Below are 25,415 nucleotides of genomic sequence, written 5' to 3'. Positions count from 1 at the left end.
TCAGAAAGTCCCAAGGGCCTTTTCGGGACACACGTGCCGAGTATTCCTCCCGGGGCAGGGGGGACTTTTCGGGAAGATGCCTCTCCCGTGGAGTTCCAGGGATTCTTTTTCTGGACAACCTTACCAGCGCTCCTGAGTGGAGGCCTGATTGCTTACCTCTGAAAGCAGTCTGGGAAGATTCTCTCTACACTCAGCCTGGTACACAATAACATCGGATTCCTGTGTGTAGAGAGTAATTACCAGAGGTTACCATATCCCCTTCAATCTTTATCCCGGACCACAAAGGCGAATCCAGATGTTTCACGCAGTCAGAGACATATAGCAGCACTAGAAATTCAAAAGTTGCTTCAAAAAAGAGTCATCCAAACAGTCCCACCAGACCTAATAGGATTTGGATTTTACTCAAGATTCTTTTTAGTGCCAAAAAAAGACAGGGGACTGGAGTCCAATCTTAGACCTCAGAGTTCTGAACAAATTTGTACAATAGACAAAATTCTGGATGGTCATGGCTCAGTCTAGCCTTCCTTTTCTGGAAAAAGACGATTAGATGTGCTCCATAGATCTTCGGGATGCGTATTACCACATGAAGATGGACAAACGCTTCAGGAGATATGTCCACTTCTGGCTAGGAGCCAGTCATTACCAATTTCGAGCACTGCCCTTTAATCTCACCACAGCCCCCAGGGTGTTCACCAAATGCATGGCAGTGGTAGCAGCTCACTTAAGGCTACAGTGATTCTGTGTGTTTCCATATTTAGATGACTGGCTCTTCACTGCCCCCACCAGGTATCTGCTGCTTTCTGCCTTGGACTCCATTCTAAGGCTTGCAGAGTTCTTAGGCATTTCAATAAACAAAGAAATGTCAAAACTATCTCCCACAGGACGTAGAATTTATCGGAGCAACACTAAACACAAAGTCCTGCATGGCTGCTCTTATACTTCACAGACTGGTAAAGCTGAGGTTACAACTTCAAGTGATACTCTCTCAAGACAAAGTTTCAGCGTGTTTAGTCTTACAGCTCCTTGGGTCCATGAAGCAACAATCACATTAGTTCTTCTGGTGAGGTATCACATGAGGTTGCTTCAGTGACTCCTGCCATCATAGTGGTCACTGTTAATTCATCCAACCCGCATAACCAACCGATGCAAGCAAGATTTATCTTGGTGGATGAAGGCAGAAGACAAGTTATGGAGCAGCACCTTTCCCCCCTCTTAGGCCAAGGCCATAGTTACCATGGATGCATCCCTGAAAGGGTGGCTGGGGGCATTTTCAGGGAAAGACAGTCCAAGGCACTTGGTCCCCTCAAGAGGCCAATTTGCATATCAATGTCCTAGAACTGAGGGCAGTGCTGTTAGCATTGCAAGCATTCCAATCTGCCCTCCCTTCACGGAAAATTACTATTCAGTCAGATAACATGTCAGTGGTCTAGTACATCAACAAACAGGGGGGAACCAGATCCTACACTATGTCGGGAAGCCGTAAGAGTTTGGCAATGGGCAGTTGCCTCCAACCGCTTTCTGACAACAGTGCACATTCAGGGGAACTCCAACATGATTATTGACAAACTGATCAGATGCATTCTCCTGCCTCACGAGTGGTCTCTCAATCCCAATGTAGCAACTAAGATCTTTCATTGATGAAGTTATTCTTGCTGCAATCTGTTCGCCTCTCTCATAAACTAAAAATGCAGCAGCTACTTTGCACTAGTACCCCTCGGGGGGGGGGGGTAGTCCCCGAAAGATGCTCTTCTCCAGGATTGCGGCACACGGGCCTTCTTTGTGCCTTTCCTCCAATTCCTCTAATTCCCCAATTTTGAAGAAAGCCCAATGGTTGAGAAACAAAGTGATACTCATTGCACCTTATTGGCCCCGTCAAGTCTTGTTTTCCCTTTCTCTGCCTCACTTTGTTCACCGTCCATGGATTCTGCATCCAACTCCAGACCTGTTATCTCATCCACAGTGTCTGGTCCATCCCAACCTACAAAATCTCAAGTTGCTAGCTTGGTTTCTCTACTGCCAGTAATTGCCAGGTGAAACATTTTCTCTTCCCTAGTACAAAAGATACTTCTGGCTTTTCATAAGCCATCCACCAAAAAACTTTATCTTAGTAAATGGAAGAGATATGTGTTTTGGTCTGATGAAAATGGTATTGATCTTTTCTCAGTCTCAATCGATAAGGTCTTGGAATACTTAACCACCTTATTTTAATTTGGAGCCTCTACTTCTACCATTAGAGTTAATTTAGCTGTCATTTCAAATTTCCATAATGGAGTCAATCCTTAGTGTCTCATCGTCTTTGAAACTTTTCTTAAGGGCACTTTACATTTGAAACTGCCTTTCAAAGATCCTATTGTGCCTTGGAATTTAATGTTGGTTTTGCAGTGTTTGGTCCGTCAATCTTTCGAGCCAGCAGCCACCTGTGATATCAAGTTTTTATCTTGGAAGACTCTATTCCTGGTAGCTGTCACGTCAGCCAGGAGAATCTCAAAATTGCAGGCTCTGTGTGTAAAGCATCTGTTTATCATTTTTCACAAAGAGAGAGCGTCACTCAAATCTAACCCCTCCTTTCTACCTAAAGTAGTGTCAGATTCCAATGTTAATTAGACCATAGATTTACCAGTCGTCTTCCCAAATTTCTCAACCAAGGGAGAATATTGTCTGCATTTGTTGGACCTACACAGACAATTACGTTTTTATTTGGTTAGAACAAAATCATTTAGAAAATTGGACAAGTTGTTTATATCCATTTCAGGTACTAGACTGGGCAAACCAGTGTCAAACGTCATTCTGTCAAAATGGTTGCGAGATTGCATTACTTTTATTTATGACCAAAGTAAGATAGACTTGTCAACAAAAGTTAGGGCTCATTCTACGAGATCTGTTTCCACTAAAGTAGCCTTTCATTCCAGAGCTTCTATGGATGACTTTTGCGCATCCACAACTTGGGCTACCCCCCATACCTTTATCACTCATTACAAATTAGACAAGGTCTCCAGGGAAAGAGCATTCTTTGGCTCTATGGTGGTCAGGAATATCCATCCCTAGGGCCTCCCAGGGTCTAAAGTAGCTAGGGACCCTGTCCCAGCAGTCAAGTATGAATGAAGATTGACAACATCAGATAAAGAAGTTATGTTCTTACCATAACGTTCCATCTGTTTTGCCGATCTTCATTCATTCTTGACATCCCTCCCTCCCTCTTTCCCCTGCCAAGAGACTCCTGGAGGTTCGGAACTAGTCCTGTGGTACTAGTAGGGTTGTTGCTCAGGCAAAGCTTCCATGATTTTGTACTTTATGGGCAAAACTCGATCTGAGGTTAAGGGAAGAGAGGCAGTATGGGTAGCCTTGGCTTAAGAGTTTCTGTCTGGCGCGAGTTTGATATAACGGCCGAGTCAGTTCCGAGGATTGGAACCGAACCCCAACAGTCAAGAATGAATGAAGAGCAATAACACTGATATAGCGTTATGGTAAGAACATAACTTCTTTTTATCAAACTGGTGAAAGACAAAATTCATAATTTTATACTCCTTGCAATGCCATCAGAATTTTGGAACCAATCACAATTTAATGCTTCAGTCTCTGTTTTAAGAACAACCTTAAAATTGAGATGATCTTTAATCCCTGGGAATATAGTCATATTTGATTACACTTGCCAATGGTATTTCATGACATATAACTCATCATCAAAATTAAAATTCTTGAGGTTAGTTTTGGCTTGCTTGCTGTACTCTGCCTGAATGTTGCTGATCTCTGCATTTTATTTTGAATTGAAGTTTTTCATTTACGGTTTGGTTACTTCTGTTTTGTATCTTATTTTTGTATTACATTTGTTTTGTTTTTAGTTTTCTGTTCTGTTGCAGTTTAAAGAGGTCTTGGCTAGGGTGAATTAGAAAAGTTAGCACAGAATTCCTTTGCAAACAGTGAATAACATTGGCTAATTAGTGGGAGGAGCTGAGAAATAGCATTCCTCATTTAGCTAGAAATATCTCTGTTTACCTGGAGTGCTTGTTTGGCTTGCTTGCTGTACTCTGCCAGAATGTTGCTGATCTCTGTCTGCATTTTATGTTTCTCACCCAACCATGCACCTCAACTGTTGTATTCTTAAACTTAGTGGCTTTTGAGTTGCCCGCCCCTACTATAAATCTGATTTTGGACACTCTTCCCAGTCCCATTTCATCAGTTTATTCCCAAATGATCTCTCTGTACTCAGTAGAAGACCCACCCATTAGTTTCTTAACCTTGAATTATCTTCTGTTTCCTCCCTTCCCACTTAACTTACAGCATGCACTTTATTCAGCTGCTTTTACTGTATTTGTGTTTCTTCCTACTTTATTTTACTTTTGCTGCTTGTTCTTAAAAGTGTTCAATTGCATTTATTCTGCTGTATTTATTACTGCTTGTTAGTAGTCTGATTAAATTGTAACTGTTATTCTAAGCCTCTTAGCTTTAGTTTAAGTCCTTGGGCTTCAGGCCAGTTATTTTACATTAAGAAAGTTTGTGGTCTACACTCCTGTGGGAGGGGAGGGTAGCCTCTGCCTTTCTGACCTGGGAGTTGCTGATTGAAGGCTTATTGTGCCTGCTTATTTGAACTGTTTATTTTTCCTGAAATTGTTGCACACTTTGCTGTAGGACAGACTAGATTCAGACCTGCTGAATCTAGTTGTGTGTGTATAACTAAAACACTAAACCTTAAAGTCTTTTGCTGGAGAGGGCTCCCTTACACCGTAGTGGCAGGAGTGTGCAGTTATAACTCATCTGGTTGAAGGCTGCTGGAACAGGGCTGAGTTTTAAGTTTTTTTATTGGTTAATTTGTTTAAATCAGTTTGCTCTTGTTTGCTACATACACGCCTTATTAGCGTGAATTTGCACTTGTTTGAGCAAAGCTCCATAGAGTTTGGCAGCCAGCTATTGCTCTGCTGTTTTTATCCGATCAATCCAAGGCATATGCTGATCTCTGCAAAACTTAAGTAGAATTTTTCACTATATATTGCACTTTTGAACTGCATTTTTACTATATCGCTGTTTATTTTTTTCCCAAATATCTTTATTAAATGTTCACAATCTTCCTTTTATATAAATGAAAAACATACAAAATGATACCACCTTAGTTGCATTTTATATCACAGACACCATTAAAACAACTGTAGTTGCAAACATTATACATCACCTATAAACTATCCAGTCATTGTTAATTGAGCATTATATAGCTCATTCAAATCCTGCCTCTTAAACCTCATTCTTGCTCTGCATATATTGTTCCCACAATTCCCCTTTTTTTCCTATGTAGTTTGCTCCTTCTGTTTTCTAAATATCCCAATTCCAGTTGTTTTACCTTTGTTACTATATTTACTTCTTCTAGTAACGTTGGTCTAGACTTTGATTTCCATTTTCTAGTAATAGCTTTTTTGGCAGCCACCATAATTAGACTCAGCAAGGCTTAACTATGTCTAGGCAATTCCGATTCATTAGCATAATTCAAAAAAATCATCTCCCCAGTCAGTCCAATCTGCTCACCCAACATCTCCGACAGAGCAGTCTGCAGGGAATCTCTCAAGTATGACAGCTCATTACACTCCCAAAAAATATGCTCCCAGCTACCTTTTTCTTGTCTGTCACACCTCCAACATTTGTTATTTATCTGAGGAAAAATTCTTTGGAGCCTACTTGGGGTATAAAAATACCTATGTAAACACTTCTAGGCAAAGATCCTAAATCTTCTAGACTTTGTTGCATATTTGGGAAATATACATGCAGTGGATATAAAAAGTGTACACACCCCTGTTAAAATGCCAGCTTTTGTGATATATATAAAAAATGAGACCACAATAAATCATTTCAAAACTTTTCTCACCTTTAATGTGACCTATAACCTGTACAATTCAATTGAAAAACAAATAAATCTGTTAGGGGAAAAAATATAAAAAATAAAAAATATACAATAAGCTGGTTGTATAGGTGTGCACACCCTTAAACTAATACTTTGTTGAAGCACCTTTTGATTTAATTACAGCATTCAGTCTTCTTCTCACATATCCTTAGCTGCCACCACAGAGTCATTTCTAATCCATACTCCTAAATACTTCCTTTTATCATGTCCCCAAAAGTACGGATATTGTTAGACCAGTTCATGTGTGGGTACATAATTTGCAGCTATTGCCTTTGTTTTAGCTTCATTAATTTTGTATCTCGAGAAGATTTGAAGCGGTCTTAAATGTTCCACAACACTGAAATGTCCCTTTCTGGTTTTCTCATGTATAAATTAATATCATCTGCAGATAGAGCCAGCTTTTCATGACTACCATACCAATTATATCTTTGAACTTCTGAGTCCCTTACTTTCTTTGCCAGTGGTTGTAAATACAATGCAAACAACAAAGGGGAAAATGGATAACCCTGCCTGGTTTCTCTACTCAAGCAGAAATTATTGGAGATGACCCCACCCATTTAAATTTGTGCCTCTGATCCCTTATATATTATTCTAATCAACCTTATAATTGTATCAGAGAAAGCAAATGCTTTCATTGCCCTGCTCATGAAGTCCCAGTCCACTCTGTCAAATGCTTTATCTGCATCAAGACCCACTAATAAAAGTGGTATTTTCTTACATTCTGCTTCCCTCTGGATCATCAGTGTTCTGTTAATATTGTCAGATGTTTGCCTCCCCTCCACAAAACCTCACTGATCCATGTCTATCAATTTTGGTATCACTTATGCCATTCTTTTAGCCATTATAGATAAGAACACTTTATAGTCATGGTTTAGTGTTGAAATGGGCCTGTATGATGCTGGTTCCAATGTATATCACTGTTCATTTGACCTGTTTTTTTTTCTGAAATTGTTCCACTTTGGTGTAGCATAGACTAGATTCAGACTTGCTGAATCTAGTTCTGTCTGTATAACTTGAGCACTAAATCAGGCCATCTTTTGTTGGAGAAGGTTCCCCTGCACCCTAATGGCAGGAATGTGCAGTTAGAACTCATCTGATTGAAGGTTGCCAGAACAGGGTTCAGTTTTGAGGTTTTTTATTGGTAAATTTGTTTAAATCAGTTTGCTCTTGTTTGCTACATAAGCACGGCGTTTGTGCAGGTTTGCACTTATTTGTGCATCGTGTACTGCCAAGCAGCAATGGGCACCGTTGGTGGTTATAGACGCAAAACTCCTGCCTGCAAATTTTCCCTTAGTACTCTACTGCTGCTTAATCGGTGAGTTCTTGTGATTGTCCCTCAATGACAGGTGATACATGCAGCAAAGCCCCTGAGGTACCATCACAGATCCTACCCACTTGCCCTTCATATTTGTTGTTCACTTCTCCTGTCCTCTACTTTGCCTAGCCCTTCCTGTCATCTCCCTGTTTTCTTACCACATTAACTTATCTAGCATTATGGACAGACAGTTTCCCACAGTTTCTCCAGCCAGCTTGGTTGACATGGGCATCCTCAGGCAATGTAGCAGTTGCCTCATTTACACTGACAAGCCACTTCTTCTAGTCCACACAAAATTCATTATTTGAGAGATGCGTCTATATCAATAACCTAGAATCCAGGCTGTCTCACTCACCTGTCAGTTCATCTGCTAATAAGCAGGTTGTCAGCATGCACACCTCACCTCCTGCACCTACCAAACCAACAACTTACCAGAAGCTTACCTAAACATCAGAGACTTCCCAAGCACAAACACAAGCATGATTCACATAATACATCCTCTGCAGAACATAGTACACATAATATTTCACACACCAGTGTGTCACCAGTCAAGCCCCAAAGGCATAACACTAAAACATCTTAGCCATAGGCGACTCAGTTGTGAGAGACACAGTTGTCCCTCTCACCAGGATGGATAAGGAAATTGTCATGATCAGCTGTGTGTCAGGTGCCAGGATCCACCACATCAGACATGCACTGAAGTTTCTCAACAACAGGCACTGTTATGACTTTGTCATAGTCCATGTTGGTCTGAATGTCTTGAGACATACTTCCCTGGACTATATGAAGAGAGACATGATTGAGTTCTCTGAGTATGTGTCTAAGGCAGGTATGTCCCTAGCTTTAAGAAGCATTTTTCCTTCACCTAGGATGATACCTCAGTAGAATCAGAAAATAATTGACTTCAACAATTGGCTTAGTTTCTCGTGTCATTCAAAGGGGATCCAGTATCTGTCAGCCTGGGATGACATGGTCGACAGACCTGAATGCTTTGCCAGAGATGGTGTTCATCTGTCACCCCTGGGATTTCAATTACTGGCTAAGGATCTTGCCACCCCCATAGTGACTTTTTTAGGCAATGTCACAAGAGCAAAATTCTCAACGTAAAAATACCCTCTAAAAATAGCCTCATGGTTATGCTGCTAAACGCTAGGAGTCTAAACCAGAAACTCCACTCACTGGAAGCAGTCCTCACATTGGAAGATGCTGACATTTGTGCAGTCACTGAGACCTGGTTTAAGGCTGAGAAGAGCACCCCATCTACACTAGGTTATGTTTCCTTCCACACATTCAGACTAAAACTGAGGGCATGAGAACTAAAGGAGGTGATGTATCAATATTCATTAAAGATATTTATTTATTTATTTATTTTACATTTGTTAACCGGGCTGGTCTAACTGGATACATATCCGTTTTCAGTAGAGGCCCGAGGAGAAAAGCTCCAATACACAATAGAAGTACATATTTAAATTGCAAGATTCAAAGTATTGTTACAACAAGAGAATACAGCTTACATATGCAGGAATGAAAATTTACATAGATGTTATATAAGACTAAAGGACAGACAGGAAATTATACACAGAACATTGATTTCGTTAAAGATACTGAAAAATAGACTGAAATCTAGGTTGGTTAAACAGCACGATTCCCTTAAATTACTTCAGCTGCAATTGACTGTAGGTAAGACCCCTTTTCAGGTCATTGCTAGCTGTAGGACTCCCTCCACGAATTAGAACATCCACTCAGCCTACTTGGATCTACTTAACTCAATCATCATACAACCAAACACCCTGGTTTTGCGTGACTTTAATTGCCCATCCATTGGCTGGGTAAATTGTATGTGTTCTAACTCTCTTGCCCAAAGGTTCCTGGACTTCGTTAACTCCAGTACCCTGGACCAGCTAGTTGACACACCCACAAGGGGCTCAAACATCCTGGATCTGGTGTTCACCAACATGAAGGAACGCTGCACCACCCCCAATATGTGACCATCCCTGGTGAGATCTGACTACAAATCAGTCTTGCTAGAAATAATTATATCACAAGACCCCCCCCCCCCTTTGCAACAGGTAGACTAAAAAAAAAATTCTCCAAGGCCAATTACAGCCTCTTACATGACAGCATAAATAGCTTCATAGCCCCTCCCCACTGATGGAACAGACACCTATGCTGAGTTATACACCAGTGCTTTATGTGAACACCTGTACAGTTGCATTGACTCTGCCGTACCTGATGGAACCAAAGTAAGATCTTAAAGGAAAAACAAACCTGCCTGGTGAACAACTGCCATTAATAGGCTATACAAGAGAAGAAAGAAATTGCTGTCTAAGAGTAGGAAGGAACGGTCTCAGAACTGGAAACAGTCCCTCCTCAACTTAAACAAGCAAATACGACTTCTAGTGAAGTCCTCCAAAGCTAACTACAAATCCAAATTAGCTTCCCTAACTAAGGATAACCACAAGGCATTCTTTAGTTGCATCCATATCCTCAAATGTAAGGCCCAGATTTGCACTGAACTCGTAGTTATTGGTACTGCATCTACAGAACCTGTGGATACAGCAAACCTGCTGGCTGACAGGTTCAGTGAAAACTTCACTCCCCCTGTCCCCATCACATATACCCCAAAGCATCCCAAACACTTTTCCCCCACCTAGTATCTCCAAGCTGCAGGTCTTAAACTCCCCTCTCCATGGCCAAAAACACTGCCTTTGTGGGACCAGACAACATCCCAAGCTGTGTTCTACAGGGGTTAAAATCAGGAATTAGCAGCACCATTGGGCATGCTTTTCATTCACAGCCTAAGCACTGGCTTCATCCCAGTGGAATGGAAAACAGCTACTGTCATCCATTTGCACAAAGGGGTGCATCCACGGACCCCAGGAACTATAGACCCATTAGCCTGACCAGCCTTATCTGCAAGGCCATGCAATGAATCATCATGGACCTTATTAACAAAGATATAGGAAATCTCCAAATGCTCAACCCAACCCAGTTTGGCTTTGACAAAGGGAGATCATGCCTGTTAAACTTGGTGGACTTCTTAGAGACAGCCACCAAAGCCCTAGACAAGGGCAAATCTGTGCATTCGGCCTATCTAAACTTAGCCAAGGCATTTGACACAATCCCTAACTTGGGCACCATTGATAAACTCACCCAGTTGGGTATTAACCCATATATTGTCAGGTGGTTTGCACACTGGCTAACTATAGAACTCAAATAGGAGACTTCACCTCCTCCAGCAGACTCATAACCAGTGGTGTTCCAGAAGGATCAGTTTTGAGACCCCTATTGTTTGGAATCTATTTCTCCAAAGAACAGGCTAAAACTAAAGGACTGTGGCTGACAAAGTTTGGTGATGACTGCAAACTGTGAGCGATCATTTAAACCCCTAGCAATGTCAACATCCTGCAAGTAGTCTTATGCAGACTAATGACTGGTGCCAAAGTCATAGACTTAAACTTAATGCAAAAAAAAAGTATTATTATCCCCTTCAGCAAGGGTGATGTTCCTGCAGACTACCACATCAGTAGCAATACCCTAAGCGCACAGTCTGGGCACACAGGTTGACAGCAACCTTAACTTCGATCACCATGTCTCCACAGCTGTAAGAAGGGCATTTTATATTGCTGATTTCATAAGTAAGGGCATTGCCTCCAGAAAAAAAAGAGGTTATAACCCTCTGTACTCTTCCCTCATCAGGCCAGTAATAGAGTACATCACTTCTTTTGTATGTTCCTTTCAAAACATCTGCAGCAACTGGAGAGACCACAAAGGTTCCTTACAAAGAAAATTCAGGGTCTTCAAGATCTGTCTTATACGGACAGACGGGAATCATTGTTGCTTTACTCTGTCTTACAGACTGCTCAGAGGTGACCTGTGCCTTGCATATATAGAGCAATCTCTGACCCAGCTTTAATGGAAATCCTGCACATTTGCAAGTCAAATGGCACATGGGTCACTCACTCAAAGGACCATAACCTGGTATTTAACATTAACAGAACTTGTTGGAAAGACAGATTTGTCTCACAGAGGTTGCCCCACCTTTGGGACAAGCTTCCTATTCATGTTAAAAAAAGCCCCACATTGGCTCTGTTTAAGCTTAATTTGGGCAATTGGATGGGTAACTGGAGATTCACCCTGGGGATTCCACCTGTGTCCCTCTTGGACAAGGGTAATAGGTGCTGATTTTAATGTCTGCTTGAGCCAGACACCCTTGGGAACACGGGTTGAACTTAGCTAGGCTTGTAAGGGCCCTGGGTCCATTAGCCTAGTAATCTCCTATGATCCTATGAAACTATGAACGCTTTCTAATGCACAAATAATAAATGTAATAAAATTATGACAGCTTTCAAGATGCTTAAATAAAGTGATCTTAGTATTCCTGTTACTAATTGTGCAATTATGCACATGCATTTATCTACTGAGGGCCCTTTTAGTTTGCCTAATATACAATCTTCACAAGAAATGCATGATGCAACATAATCAACTTAACAGTTATACAATTAAAATAACCCAGAGCCTCATAGGATCTCAGGTTAGTACTAGGATAACTGTCTTTGTGAGCCGTTTTAAGCCTAGACAATTATCCCCCTGTGAGATTCAAACCCTGTACCTTGTGTTTGTAAGGCAAACACCTTAACCATTAGGCCACCCTAAATCTCTATGTTTTGGGAGAAAAAATGAAAGCATGTTAGCCATAAACCTGCTGTGGTTAAATGTCTTACAGGCCTAAATACCTCTCACTTTTAACTTCAGAATTTTTGTTAATCATACTATTAGCTTCAACTTCTTCCTTAAAATTAATACTTTTTTTATTAACAAGTCTAGGAGCATCACTCATAATCTCACACACTTGTGTATTAGTTACCAAAATGTCCAAATACTTGGAAATTATGTCTCTAATCTGTCCACTATCCAGACTGTAGGCCAATACAAAACTAAGTTTGTTGTAATCAGTAGACTGATGACTGACTAATTCTTCTTGCTGATCATTTTCCCTTTTGAAATCCCAACCAACACAGCAGCATATATAGTATCTGATGTTTCTTTTCCATCCGGCTTTTACCTGTAGGTTATTGGATCAAACTGTGATCCAAGACCGGCCATTTCCAAAGACTTCAGCCCCAAGCTCCACCTCCTGTATCCATAATACCTTGCTCTCTCTACAGCTACCCCATATCTCCTTTGCTGCCATCCAGAACAGAAGTTTCGAAATCTGCTTTAGGTGTATCCTTTTTGGTGTGATTAGCCTGTTTTTAATGTCACCTCTTCTTCTACCCTGGCTTTATGGTTGTAGTGCTGTGGGCTGTTCCCATCATTTTTTCTCTGTGTGTCTTAGTTAGTCATCTGTAGTAGGTTTTTCTTGTTACAGTGGTGATTTTTGTTACTGTTTGTTTACATGGATAAGGGTTTTAAAAATTGTGTGGTATGCAGCCACAAGCTCCTTTTACAAGATGCTCATGACCGATCAACTCCTTCCTCAGGGATGCTCATTTGGAGACTGATTGCTCCATTTGTGATAGCTTTGACAGTAGAGCTGTCAATGAACATAGGGCTAAGTTAGTCCTCAAGGGTCCTCTGCCTTCAGAAGGTGCTTCTTCCTCCCCCCCTGCCTAGTAAGTCAGACGAGAGCAATTGGCGTCAGAGGTAGGATGCTTAGGACCTCAAACTGCCTAAACAGGATCGCAGATGTGCAGCTCCCTCTGCTTCTAACCATTCAGATCCAAAGGTACAAAGATTTTTAGCTCCTATGACTACATCAATGCTGGCTTCAGATCTGACTCCTCAGACCCTTTCTCCATTGGTGCATACTACTAGAATGGTTTCTTCCCAGACATTTAGTGTCCCTAGCCCTTTTATGTCAAAAAGAGCTTCCTTTTTGCCTTCTACCTCTATGGAGTTGTCCCCGGAGTCATCACATTTTCCTTCCCATATCTGACCTTCTCCAGTTCAGGCATGGTTCTGGGAACTTTACACTGGCAGGAGAGCTTTCAGCCCTCCTCTTTAGCTTGGTCGGTCCAATCAGTCGGAAGTATTAGACCCGCTGATTTGGAGCAGCTAATGCAGTCCTTGCAGGCTCAGATGTAGCTAGGTCTGATTCCTTGAACCTCAGGTCCTCGACCTGAGGCTTTGGGTTTGACTGGCTTGTTTCCTCCCTCGGGCCTTGTGGCTGCAGGGTTTCCAGACTCTGTTGCCTTAATACTAGTGCAGTTGGGTCCAACAGCATAGCAAGTTCCAACTCCCAACCTTACCTTTGCCTCCTTGACTCTGTTGGTGTCAAAGCTGAGTAGGTCTTGTAGTTGATCATTTGGGGCCGGGGTTTTATGGTTGGGATCACTGCTTTGAGTCTCCGAGTCATCTGTCCCTCTTGGTAACTTGGCAGTTGATTGTTTAGCTACAGTCTCGACTTCAGGGCAGATGAACGGTGTCAAAGTCTGGCATTTCCTTGGTGTCTTTGAATCTCAGGAGTGCAGACTCTGAGCAGCCACCCTCAGTCTACACCTTTGACGTAGTTGAAAGGATGCTGTCTAGACTGGAGATGGAAAGGATACTGTCTAGACTGGAGACTGAGTGGTTGGCACCAGCCAGCATTACTCCTCCTCCTTTGTCTGTGCCTATGGCCTCTCATGAGCTTGGTCTGGGACAGCCCTCTCTAATTGGCCTTCAGACCATCCTGCATTCAGAGTCTCCTGCCTCTTCTACCTCTCCTCAAGACTCATCCATGCAAGAGGGTCACGGCAAGAGGTTGTGCAAGTGGAAGAACCTAGATTCCATGGAGGAATCCCTCACCAAGGATTCCAACCCCAAGGAAGGAGAGGGTCCCTAAAATCCCTCCATAGCGATGTCTGTTTTGGTGATCTCATAGAGCTGCTCATCCAGCACAGAGGTAGGGCAGCTGAAGCCCCATTTCCAGGGGAGTCTGTATTTTTGATGGCATTCAGGGTGGGCCCATCTGCATCATGGGTGGTTTCACCCCTCTGGACATGCTTATTGACGAAGTGTCCCAGAGGACTTGGAGGAAACCTGATACAGTGGAGCCTATACTGATAAAATCTTGGCCCTTCACAAGGATTGACAACATTGGAGTAAGGGTCCCACCATTAATGCAATCACAGTGGCAACAGACACCAAGAAGGACATCTTGGAAGAGAGTTTGTCAGCCCATTCTTCTAATAGGGAATCCAGGGCTCTGGGCTAATTAGGGAACCATACATATGCATCAGCCACCTTTGCAACGAGGGTGTTAAATTACCCGGCTCACCTGACAAGGTTTCAGCAGGGCATAGTGTCTGAAATGTCAGGAGTACTTAAGGCACATCAAGCTCCAGAGCCTCAAAAGACACTGGAGCCTGATGTACCATTATTTTCACATACTTCACCCCCCTCTCCTCATACTACCTACCTCATTTCACAACCTTCTCACTACCTAGCTCCACACCCCTCCATTAAACCCACCTCACACCACTACCTGCAACCAACAGTCACGAATTCAAATACATCATCATACTCTTCAACATCCTACAGCCCTACAGATTTAACACACCCTTATTCACTAACCTCAAGACTCACGCTAACCTCCACCTTAGCAAGCATTGCACAGCTGTATCTCTTTTATACAACATCTTTCTCCTCATACTCACTTTCTGCCTCACTCTCCTTCTAAGACTATCATCATTTCACTCAACCTATCTTCCAACCCCACCCTAATATTTTACATTACCCCATACCCAGACCCTCCCCTGCTATACTGCAATCTATTCTAGTCTCTACAGAAATGATAAAGTCTTACAAAAGAAACCAACCCTACTCTCCACTAAACACGGGCATCCCTCATGCCACTTTGACAAATACTTCAGCAACCCAAAAGAGAAGCCATTACCTAGCAACTTCCCAATTCTCTGTGAGCTAGTCCTGTGTGGTGATATACATCCTAATCCTGGACCCACTCCCCCTACTTCCCCTACTCATAATTCCCCCAAGTCAATAAAAAGCCTATACTTCACCACAGTAAATGTCCAGAGCATTAGAAATAAAATTCCTCAACTGCATGCATAGCTAAATCAACATAAACCTGATTTTACCGCCATTACTGAAACATGGCTAAAACTATATATCAAAGATGCTGAATTTCTGGGTTTCTATTATATACTCAAAGAGGTGTTTCATTGAACACTTCTTCATCGACCGTTAAATAAGGAAAACACAAAATAGCGAACGGTCATATAAGCGCTTGGCCACCTCCATTACTTTGCCATTTTCCCACTGTAGTGTGATCTCTGAGTTGGTATATTTAGTTAGGGGGGAGTGTGGGGCACAGCCCCCCACTTTGTATTGTTTGTAGTGATGTGTTTTTTTTTGTTTAGAGTTAGCGATTTTTTTCCCAGGGAAAGAAATCGTTTATATGCACGTTCACTGTTTTGTGTTTTCTTGGTTTAGGGGTCGATGAAGAGGCATCCAATGAAACTCCTCTTAGAGTATCTAATACAGACCCGAATTTCTACCCCCAAACCACTCCTGCCTCAGAGCTGACAGACCTCATAAAAAAGGTGGAGGTGTCGCCTTACCATTCCCAAGTAACTTTACTGTTATTCCCTATTCTAAACCTAGTCCCACCTTCTCCACTGTAGAGCTACTTGTTACCTTTCTAAAACTTACTAACTGCAAAATCATCTGCATCATAGTCATATATATTCCCCCCAGGCAACAATACTCCGATTCTAGAAGACACTCTTGCCTGGACAACCAACAACATAGAAAACTAAACTGTCATTCTTGGCGACATTAATATCAACTGGCAAGACATCTTCAGTAATAACCCCCCACTAATATTAATCTTCACATGTATTCTCAACTAATCTCTGACATTACCAGACCTAATGAGAACAAAATCAAAGGCTCAACCTTGGATTGGATCTTGGTCTCTGATCCAGACAAAATTTCCTCCTTGGGCACTCCCCGATAGTATTAGTGACCACTCTGCAGCATTTATAGTACAGAAACCCATTTCTATACCAGACATAGACCAGTATAGATATGCCAGAGATCTATCACACTTTTCCCAAAACACCCAAAATGACATAGTGCAGAAAGCCAACTGGAGACCACTAACATTTCTCCCACTTAAAGAAGCTGTGGAATCCTTCAGTTCCACGTTTCTCAAGATTCTAAATAGTCTTGCCCCACTCAGACTAAAGAAAATCAAAGCAAAACATGCACGCTGGCTTGCAAAGGCCACCAAGCAAGTTATGTCCCCAGGGATAAAGCCTGACAAAAGAAGAAAACACCATCCAACCTCATGCAGTATAAACAACTTCGCAACCAGGCTAAATGCCTACTTGACAAAGACAAAAAAGAATACTTCCAAGCTATTCAAGACCAGCACAGACATAATCCCAATAAATTCTGGGGAGCAATAAACTCCCTACTCCACCCAGGAACTAACAGTACTGCATGCCCAAACCCAGAAAAAGCTCCCTCAGAGCTAGCCTCACTCTTTAATCAATAGACACCCTCGCCAAACTCACTACTACCTTCCCACCCATCAACCCAGACCCACTAGGAACACCATCAGCACCCACCACATAGGTTCATACTAGGCTATCTGCCCTAGGGCATTTATAAGCCTAGCCAGAGTGTGTTTGGCTTTCGCCACCCATTTTAAATTAATTTTGCTATGCCCTTTTTCGAGGTTAGTATACTGTGCCTCTGTCTAACAGTGACACAGAAGTGATACCCGGGGTAAACCTACGATCTCCCATCCACTCATCAAGATTCCTCTTGAAGAGGGTCAATGAGGGACTCTGCCTAACCTGGACTGGGATTTTATTCCAGAGTGAAGGGAGCCTCTGGGTTATGAATCTGTCCCTCCAGCATGTCCTATTTATTTCAGTGCTGAGGTTCAAGTCTCTCGGCGTGGCTCGATGGGATTTGGATTTTCTGAGGTGCAGCATGTCCATTAATTCCGGGTTGGACATGGCTTTATAAGTCAGGCACAGATCGCCTCTGAGCAGGCGGTATGCCACTGAGTAGAGCTGGAGTTTCTTTAACCGGGCAGCATATGGCATCTGTTTGAGCCCTACGATCCTCTTGGTGAAGTACTTTTGGAGTCTTTCTAGTTGCTGCAGGTGTCTGGTAAGGTACATCCCGAAAGGAGCATTGTACTCAATTATGGGCCTGATGAGGGATGAGTAAAGAGGCACGATGACCTCCCCTGATCTAGATGTGAATCCCTTCATGATTAGGTGGGCTATATAAAATGTTTTTCTAACCACTTTGGCCACGTGCTTGTCAAATGAGAGATTGCTATCAACTTGGGTCCCCAGGTCCCTAATGACTTCTTCTGTACTTAATGGATTACCACCTATGTGGTAATTTGTGGGCACTTTGTTTTTGCCAAAGGGGATGACTATACACTTTTTGGCGTTTAGCTTGAGGCCATGGCTCTCGCACCAGTTGTCTGTTTCTATGAGGCCCTTTTGGAGGATGCTTGTGTCGGCTGGAGAGTCGATTATGACGCCCAGTTTGCAGTCATCTGCGAACTTAGTCAGCCACAGTCCTTCCGTGTTGGCCTGTACCTCCGAGAAATATATACCGAACAAGAGAGGTCCCAGGACTGAGCCTTGTGGGACGCCACTTGTAACTGGTTTGGAGTCTGACATGGCTTCAGCAATTCTAACCATGTGGGTTCTGTCCTTGAGCCAGTTTGCAACCCATCTAGTGACATAGAGGTTTATATTTAAGCTGGTGAGCTTATCTATAATGCCAGTGGGGTATTGTATCGAAGGCTTTTGCGAGGTCCAGGTAGGCTGTGTGGACCACCTTCCCCTCGTCAATGGCCTTGGTGACTGTTTCAAAGAAATCAACCAGGTTTAAGAGGCAGGATCTGCCCTTAACAAAGCCGAACTGGGTAGGATCCAGTGTCTGTAGGTCCCCAATATCTTTATTTATGAGGTCCATGATGATCCTTTCCATAGCTTTGCAGACCAAGCTAGTCAGGCTTATGGGGCAATAGTTTCCAGGATCCGTTGAGGCACCACCTTTGTGGAGAGGGACCACTGTTGCTGTACGCCACTCTATGGTTACATATCCTGTAGTAAGGCTAAGATTGAACAGTAGTTTTATGTTTGGGTTTAGCTCTTCTTGGAGTTCATGTAGGATGCAGCCCGGGACACCGTCTGGTCCCATTGATGCTGTGTTTTTTGCTTTGGAGAGGGCATCTCTTACCTGAGCATCTGAGATGTCAGGGGGGCAGCACTCTGCTGAGATAAATATTTGCCCTTTTGGTGGGGAGGGGGGGGGAGAAGTTTGCACTGAACCTGTCAGCTAGGATGTTGGCAATGTCTGTGGGTTCGGTGTATTTTTTGTCATTTTGGACTAATTCTAAGCATATCTGGGAATTCCCACCCAGGTTCCTAACATAACTAAAGAAAGCCTTGTGATTATCCTTAGTGTCCTGTGCAATTTTTCTCTCGAAGCTGGCCTTAGACGATTTTATGAGTGCCCGTAGTTTTTTGCTAATACTGATCAGAGATGCCTTCTCTTTTTGGGATTTTGCTCAATCATGTAGTAGCTTCCTCCTTCTATTGTATAGTTTGTTTATGGCTGGGGTCCACCAGACAGGACGTCTGCCTTTGGAGGATTGGGTCTTGGTTTTATTTGGGATTGCGTGATCCATGCATTCTTGAAAGTGTTCATAGAATGCGTTTATAAAGGATTCTGCGGTCTGGGCCGTATTTTCCACAGGCCCGGGGGCTTTGAAGGATTCCACCTTGGGTTTGAGGAGTGTGAAATTTGCTTTAGAGAAGTTTTTCACTGTGGTTTTCAGGGCAGGGGGTGGAGTCGGGATGTGAATATCCAGTGAGATTAGTTTATGGTCTGATCTTACCAGTGAGGGGTACACTTCTGGTCTGGAGCATAGAGTCCCCATGTTGGTGATGATCAGGTCCAGTATGTTTTCCCCTCTTGTGGGAGTGGTAACAAGTTGTTCCATAGCATTTGAGTTTATAAATTCTAGAAACCTTTGGGCTAGGGTGCTGGAGCTAGAGTAATGCTCCCAGTCTGTGTTTGGGTAGTTGAAGTCGCCCAATATAATGGTGTTTGGAGAGACCTTCATATTTTCCAGTGTTCTCAGGAAGGCCGAGTGGGATTCCTGGGTTTGGGAGGGTGGTCTTTAGCAGGCTATAAACTGGAAGGCAGTTTTACCCACTGTTAGTTGCACATGGATAGTCTCTGATGCTTCGTGCTGTGCCACCAACCTGGAGGTGTGGGTATCTTTGTGAATATTGATACTCCCCTCCTTTTGTGAGTGCGGTCCAAGTTTTGGGGCCGAAAAGCATGGTATGAGGTATAACCTGGTAGTGCTGGGGTGCTCTCTGGAGCCTTGAACCAGGTTTCTGTTACTGTACAGATATCAATTTTCTCCATGCTAAGGAGAGTTTCGAGTGCGTGCATCTTGAGGTTTAGACTTCTGGCATTGAGTAGCATTACTCTTAGTTTCTTATCCTTTGTGATACCTATGGAGGTGGGTTTGTCTTTTGAGCCTTGCCTAAAAAAGGCACTATGGGGGTAGCAAGAGCCTTTGCCAATATCCGAAAGCCCAGGGGTGACAGGTGCAAGCCGTCCCTAGCGAAGCATCGTGGCTTGTCGAGCATGTCATCCCAGGCTGACAGGCATTGGATCCCCTTTAAATGACACCAATACTTAAGCCAATTGTTGAAATTGATCATCTTGTCTTCATATTGTGGCATCATTCTTGGTGAGGGTAAGATGCTACTCAAGGTCAGGGTCATACCGGCCTGGGCTACATGCTCAGAGAGCTCCTCTATGTCTCTTTTCATGTAGTCCAGGGAGGTACGTCTCAGGTCATTCACACCAGCATGGACAAAGACTGAGTCATATTTGTACTTGCCTTGGAGTGACCTGAGTGCTTGTGTTGTGGTGGATCCTAGCGCCCGACAGGCAGCTCACCGTGACCTTCTCCTTGTTCAGCCTGGTGAGCGGGACGTCAGTGTGCCTGACGATAGAGTCACCTATTACAAGTGTATCAGGTGTGTTGTTTAGCCTTAAGGGCTGTGACTGTTCGGCACACTGGCTTTGTGCGCTATGTGTTGCACATATTTTGTTTTGGGGTAGCGGTTGCTTGGGTGTCTGCTTTGGAGGTCTCTGCTGCTTAGGCAGGTTTTTATTTAGAGCCTCCGAGTATGTTTCTGTGTGTTTATGTGTTTGGTTTGCTGTCGTGGTAGGTCTATGTGAGACTGGAATTGTAGTGAGTGTGGTTTCCTTCTCCTTCTGACTGGTTTCGCCAGTACTGAGTTGAGAGAGCTTAGCCTCCAGTATGGCTATATGGTTGCATCTCTCACATGTGTTGGAATTTGTTGGGAGGAGGATAGGGTTGTCTGTGTACGTGAGGCAGTTGTAACATTGCCTCAAGATTCCCAGATTCACCAGCTGGACCGGAGAGGAGATTGACAACTGACCTTTGGACATGCTAGAATAGTATTGGGAATTCCTTTATAATTGAAAAAAAGGGCCAATGGGGAACGAGGTACTCAAGGGGAGTTTGTGAGGGTGTAGTGCTTTTAATATTTTAGTGCTGACTTATATAATTGCTTTAGTGAGCAAGTGCCAGGTAACTTAAATGCAATGTGTTTCAGGTAACTTAAATGCAAAAACGACAAACAGTAACTTTTCTTTCAAGTGAAACAAGGAAATAAGTACAGTAAGCAATGCAGATATCACTAGGGATCCACAGAAGTGCTGAAAAGCCACGTTTTAGGTGGAATTAGCGTTTCAGGGAAATAACAAGCAAACAAATAAGCAACATACAAATAAAGCTAGATTCAGCAGGCCTGGATCTAGTCTATGCTACAGCAAACAAGGTGTACCAATTTCAGTAAGAAACAGTTCAAATATGCAGGCACTATAAGCCTTTAACCAGAAATTCCCAGCTCAGAAGGGCAGAGTCCAGCCTCTCCTCCCACAAGAGTGCAGACCACGAACCTTCTTAATGTAAAATAACTGGCCTGAAACCCAAATGCTTAAACCAGAACTAATACACTTTTAGAATAACAGACACTGAGCCCTCAATCAGCAGTTCCCAACTTAGAAGGATGTAAGCTACCTGTCCTGCCACCACAGTGCAGGCCACAAACCTTCCTAATGTAAAACAACTGGTCTGAAGCCCAAGTGCTTAATCCAAAAGACTTAGAATGATAGCTACACTTTAATCAAGTTACTACCAAGCAGTAATAAATACAATTGAATACTTTAAAGAATGCCTGGATTAGTGCTCAAGTTATACAAACAAAGCTAGATTCAGCAGGCCTGGATCTAGTCTATGCTACAGCAAACAAGGTGTACCAACTTCAGTAAGAAGCAGCTCAAATATGCAGGCACTATAAGCCTTTAACCAGAAATTCCCAGCTCAGAAGGGCAGAGTCCAGCCTCTTCTCCCACAAGAGTGCAGACCACGAACAATTTTAATGTAAAATAACTGGCCTGAAGCCCAAGTGCTTAAACCAGAATTAATACACTTTTAGAATAACAGACACTGAGCCCTCAATCAGCAGTTCCCAACTTAGAAGGATGTAAGCTATCTGTTCTGCCACTACAGTGCAGACCACAAACCTTCTTAATGTAAAACAACTGGTGTGAAGCCCAAGTGCTTAAACCAGAAATCTGAAGTAGGCAGACTTCATTCGTCTGCAACCTGTGGGTATCGGATCCGATCTCGGATCCGAGCCGGCAATTCAAAAGCTTAGGCTCCGAGCTCCTAGCTCCTCCCTCTTACCCATAACCCCTTGCCAAGCCCTGACTGACCCCAGATTTCGTTTGCCGCTTTTCAAGAAGCAACGGAATTCTAGAGCTCCTGGCGTGGTTTGAGATAAGTGTAGTTTTTCTGACAGGAAAATTTTTCAAATTCTCTATTTTTGTTATTAATATAGTTAGAGTTGTGTGTGGTTAAGGCTTTCCTCCCTCTTTAGTTAATTTTCTCGGGTTTTCGTAGTTTGTTTGTGTGTGTGTGTGTTTAGGCCTTAGGTGTAATGTCTGAAGCCCCTAAGGCTGTTTTTCGAAATGTACCGAGTGTGGCCATAAGCTGTCCCCAGCAGATGGCCACACTCGGTCAAGAATCTTGGTGGTTGAACACCTGTCTTCTGGTTGTACCATTTGTGCAGGGTTCAACCCCGGGCTTTAAGGACGGAGGTGAAGTTGGTGCTGGCGGGTCTTTTACCCCAGATACTGCTTCGCCTCTGCCCTCCAGTCAGCAACCTGTTGCTGTGAGTTCTCCCCTCCGGCTGGGACTCAACCTCCCTTAAAGTTGCCGGAGGAAGGATTCTTCTAGGGAGAGACAGAAGGAGGCACAGGAGAAGCACCAAAGAGGAGAGCCGAAGCTTCCAGTTCGGCTCCTCCATCTAAGCGGCTTCCCTGTGCCTTCTAGCTTTCCTCCTCCTCGGCTCCACTCCCTCGGTTCTCTCCTGGACCCGAGGAGGAGGAGGCTAGCCCTTCCAGGAGGTCACCGAGGCGGCTCTCTAGGTCCGCCGGTGGCCTCCTCTAGATCGACCTTTTCTATGGCGAAGCTGATATGGACGGATGATGAGGAAATTCATCCAGGCCCAAATGCAAATGGGAGTGCTCCTAGCCCCCAACCGGGAGGGCTTGACCTTTTTGCCCCTTAGCTCCTTCTCCGACCCATACCACGGGTTTGGAGCTATCGGCGCCGTGCAGATTTGGATCCGGGGTGGGTCGGATCCGATAGGTCGGCGCACCTCGGATCCGTCCCATCCCTTGAGTGCTTGGTGCCGGACCCGACCTCTCGAGCCGAGGCGAGCCTCGGATCGAGGGAGCTGGTGTGTCTTCGGCTCCGTCCAGGTCAGAGCACACTGGTCTCTCGGATCCGGCGGTTTCGCTCCGACTCCGATCCGTCGTCGGATCCGAGTGGGGTCAGCTCGGGGCTTAGAGAAGCTGGCTCCCCTCGGCTTTCAACGTTATGGAAAGGGCACTGTCGAGGACATCCGGACCCCGGTCCCTGCCACGGCTCCATCCCGCACTCCATTGCAGTTGGGCCAGGCCCCACCAGCGGTCCCAGGGACAGCCCGCCTCGATGTCCCAAGTGGTTCCCTTGGAACATCCATCTGCTGAAGAGTACTCCTCGGACAGCCCCGATGAAGTACCTCGGGCGCAAGTGCAAGAGGAGGCACATGGACTCCCTGAGTCCGTCACTGAAGACACGGACTTGGATGAAGGGAAGGCTCCCTAGGTCACCCCTGAGGGCGTCTCATTTGGAGACATCATGGAGATGTTAAGGATCAGGGGGTGGTCTGCCCCAAGGCTTCTTGGACGAGTCTGTGTTCTTGGAGGCATTCGGGCCCTACTACCTCTCGGGTGTCACCTCCTGCTGACCCCCTGGTAGATCTTATATCTATCAGGGCGTGGAAGGATCCGGACACCATTGAGCCTATCCCTAAGCGCCCGGACCGCATTCTTTCTCCTCCATCAGACCGCACCCACTGGAGTAAGGGTCCCCCAGTAGATGCCATGATGATGGCTGCAGCCACGAAGAGGGAATTGGCCCAGGAGAGTCCCTCCGTCCATCCTCCGGGCAAGGAGTCCCGTTCGATGGATCGCATTGGGAAGCGAGTTTTTAGTTCAGCGACCTTCTCCTTGAGTGCTGAACTACATGGCACATGTCATTAGGATGCAGCGAGATCTGATTAAAGAATCGCTGCATCTCCCCGAGTCCATCTCGAGTGAGGATAAACAGGTTTACTCCACCCGAATGGCCACTCTCAGATCTGTATCCAATACATCTATGCGGCTGCTGTCTCATGCTACTGAGGGAGCCGCTAGAGCCAGCGGAGCAGGTCTTGTCATGAGGCGACAGGCCTGGCTCCGCCATTGTGATTTTGCTGAGCCCTTCAAGGCGACCTTCGCGAATGCCCCTTTCGATGGTTCTGCCTTGTTTGGCAAGACTGTTCGAGACATTAGTCCAGAGCGAAAAGGGCGGAAGACGCTGTCTGCCGTCAGTCCGCTTCTCAGCTCCCCAGAGGTCCTTCTCTAAGAACCAAAAGGGCCAGAAGAAGATGTGGTTCCGGAAGTTGCAGCAGTCCCAACCTGCTCGGATAACCAGTCCTTCCGTGGCAGAGGAGGACGGGGAGGTCGTCGTGCCAGAGGCAGGGGGGCTCCTGGCAATTTTGGGTCCAGAGAACCCTTCTCTGAGAGACCCACGCAGCAGCCCTGAAGGGTTGCCCGGCTGTCCGTCTCTGGAGGCAGTCGGGCGGTTTCGATGCACCTGACTTCTTGGGAGTCCATAACAACAGACAGTTGGGTGCTTCGACTTATATCCAGAGGATATTCAATACCCCTTATCAAGATTCCCAAATCTCGCAGCCTCCCAGATGTTCCACCCGACCAAAGGGAGGCGGCAGCTATCGAAATCGAGCAGCTGCTAGGAAAAAGAGCCATCCAGCGCGTTCCCCCAGATCAAGCCGGATTAGGGTTTTACTCCAGGTTCTTTTTGGTGCCAAAGAAGACGGGGGACTTAAGACCAATTTTAGACCTTTCACTGTTGAACCTGTCAGTAACCAAGCAAAAGTTCCGGATGGTCACCCTGCAATCTATACTCCCCCTTTTGAGGAGAACGACTGGATGTGTTCCATAGACCTCAAGGATGCGTACTACCACATTCGGATGGACAGGCGATCCAGGAGGTTTCTTCGCTTCGGCTGGGAGCCAGTCATTATCAGTTCAGGGTCCTCCCTTTGGTCTCACCTCAGCCCCAGGGTGTTTACCAAGGTGTTAGCGGTGGTAGCGGCCCACCTGAGGCTCCAGGGATTACAGGTCTTTCCGTACCTGGACGACTGGCTCCTGACGGCATCATCAAGGCATCTTCTGTGCTCAGCCAGGGATTACTTCCTTCAACTAGCACCAAGGCTGGGCATCACGATCAACTGGGAGAAATCTTTTCTGAATCCAACTCAAATTATAGATTTCATAGGAGGAAGACTAGACACCAGATCAATGCGAGCCTTCCTCACCCCAGACCGTATCGTCAGCCTGAGGTGTCATGTGACAGCAATCCTTCAACCATCTCCAACTGCAGCTTCGGTCCTGAGGGCCCTAGGTTCTATGGCGGCAGCTATCCGCTTCTAATTCATGCCCGTTTGCATGCGGGTTCTTCAATGGACCCTTCAAGTTCAGTGGTCTCCTCTTTGTTCGTCT

The 25,415-nt window shown here is 44.6% G+C and overlaps 1 protein-coding gene across 7 annotated transcripts in view; it reads left to right on the top strand.

The window, feature by feature from the left end:
* The window catches only part of LOC122815888 (ankyrin repeat domain-containing protein 26-like), a 2,190,206-nt gene that overhangs the window by 643,078 nt on the left and 1,521,713 nt on the right, over positions 1-25,415 (top strand). The window lies entirely within an intron of this gene.

This window comes from Protopterus annectens, chromosome 11.part0 (assembly GCF_019279795.1).
Source record: "Protopterus annectens isolate FY-2018-M chromosome 11.part0, PAN1.0, whole genome shotgun sequence".
NCBI lineage: Eukaryota > Metazoa > Chordata > Ceratodontiformes > Protopteridae > Protopterus > Protopterus annectens.
Note: the sequence above shows the minus strand (reverse complement) of the source record. Positions and strands in the feature narration are given on the sequence as shown.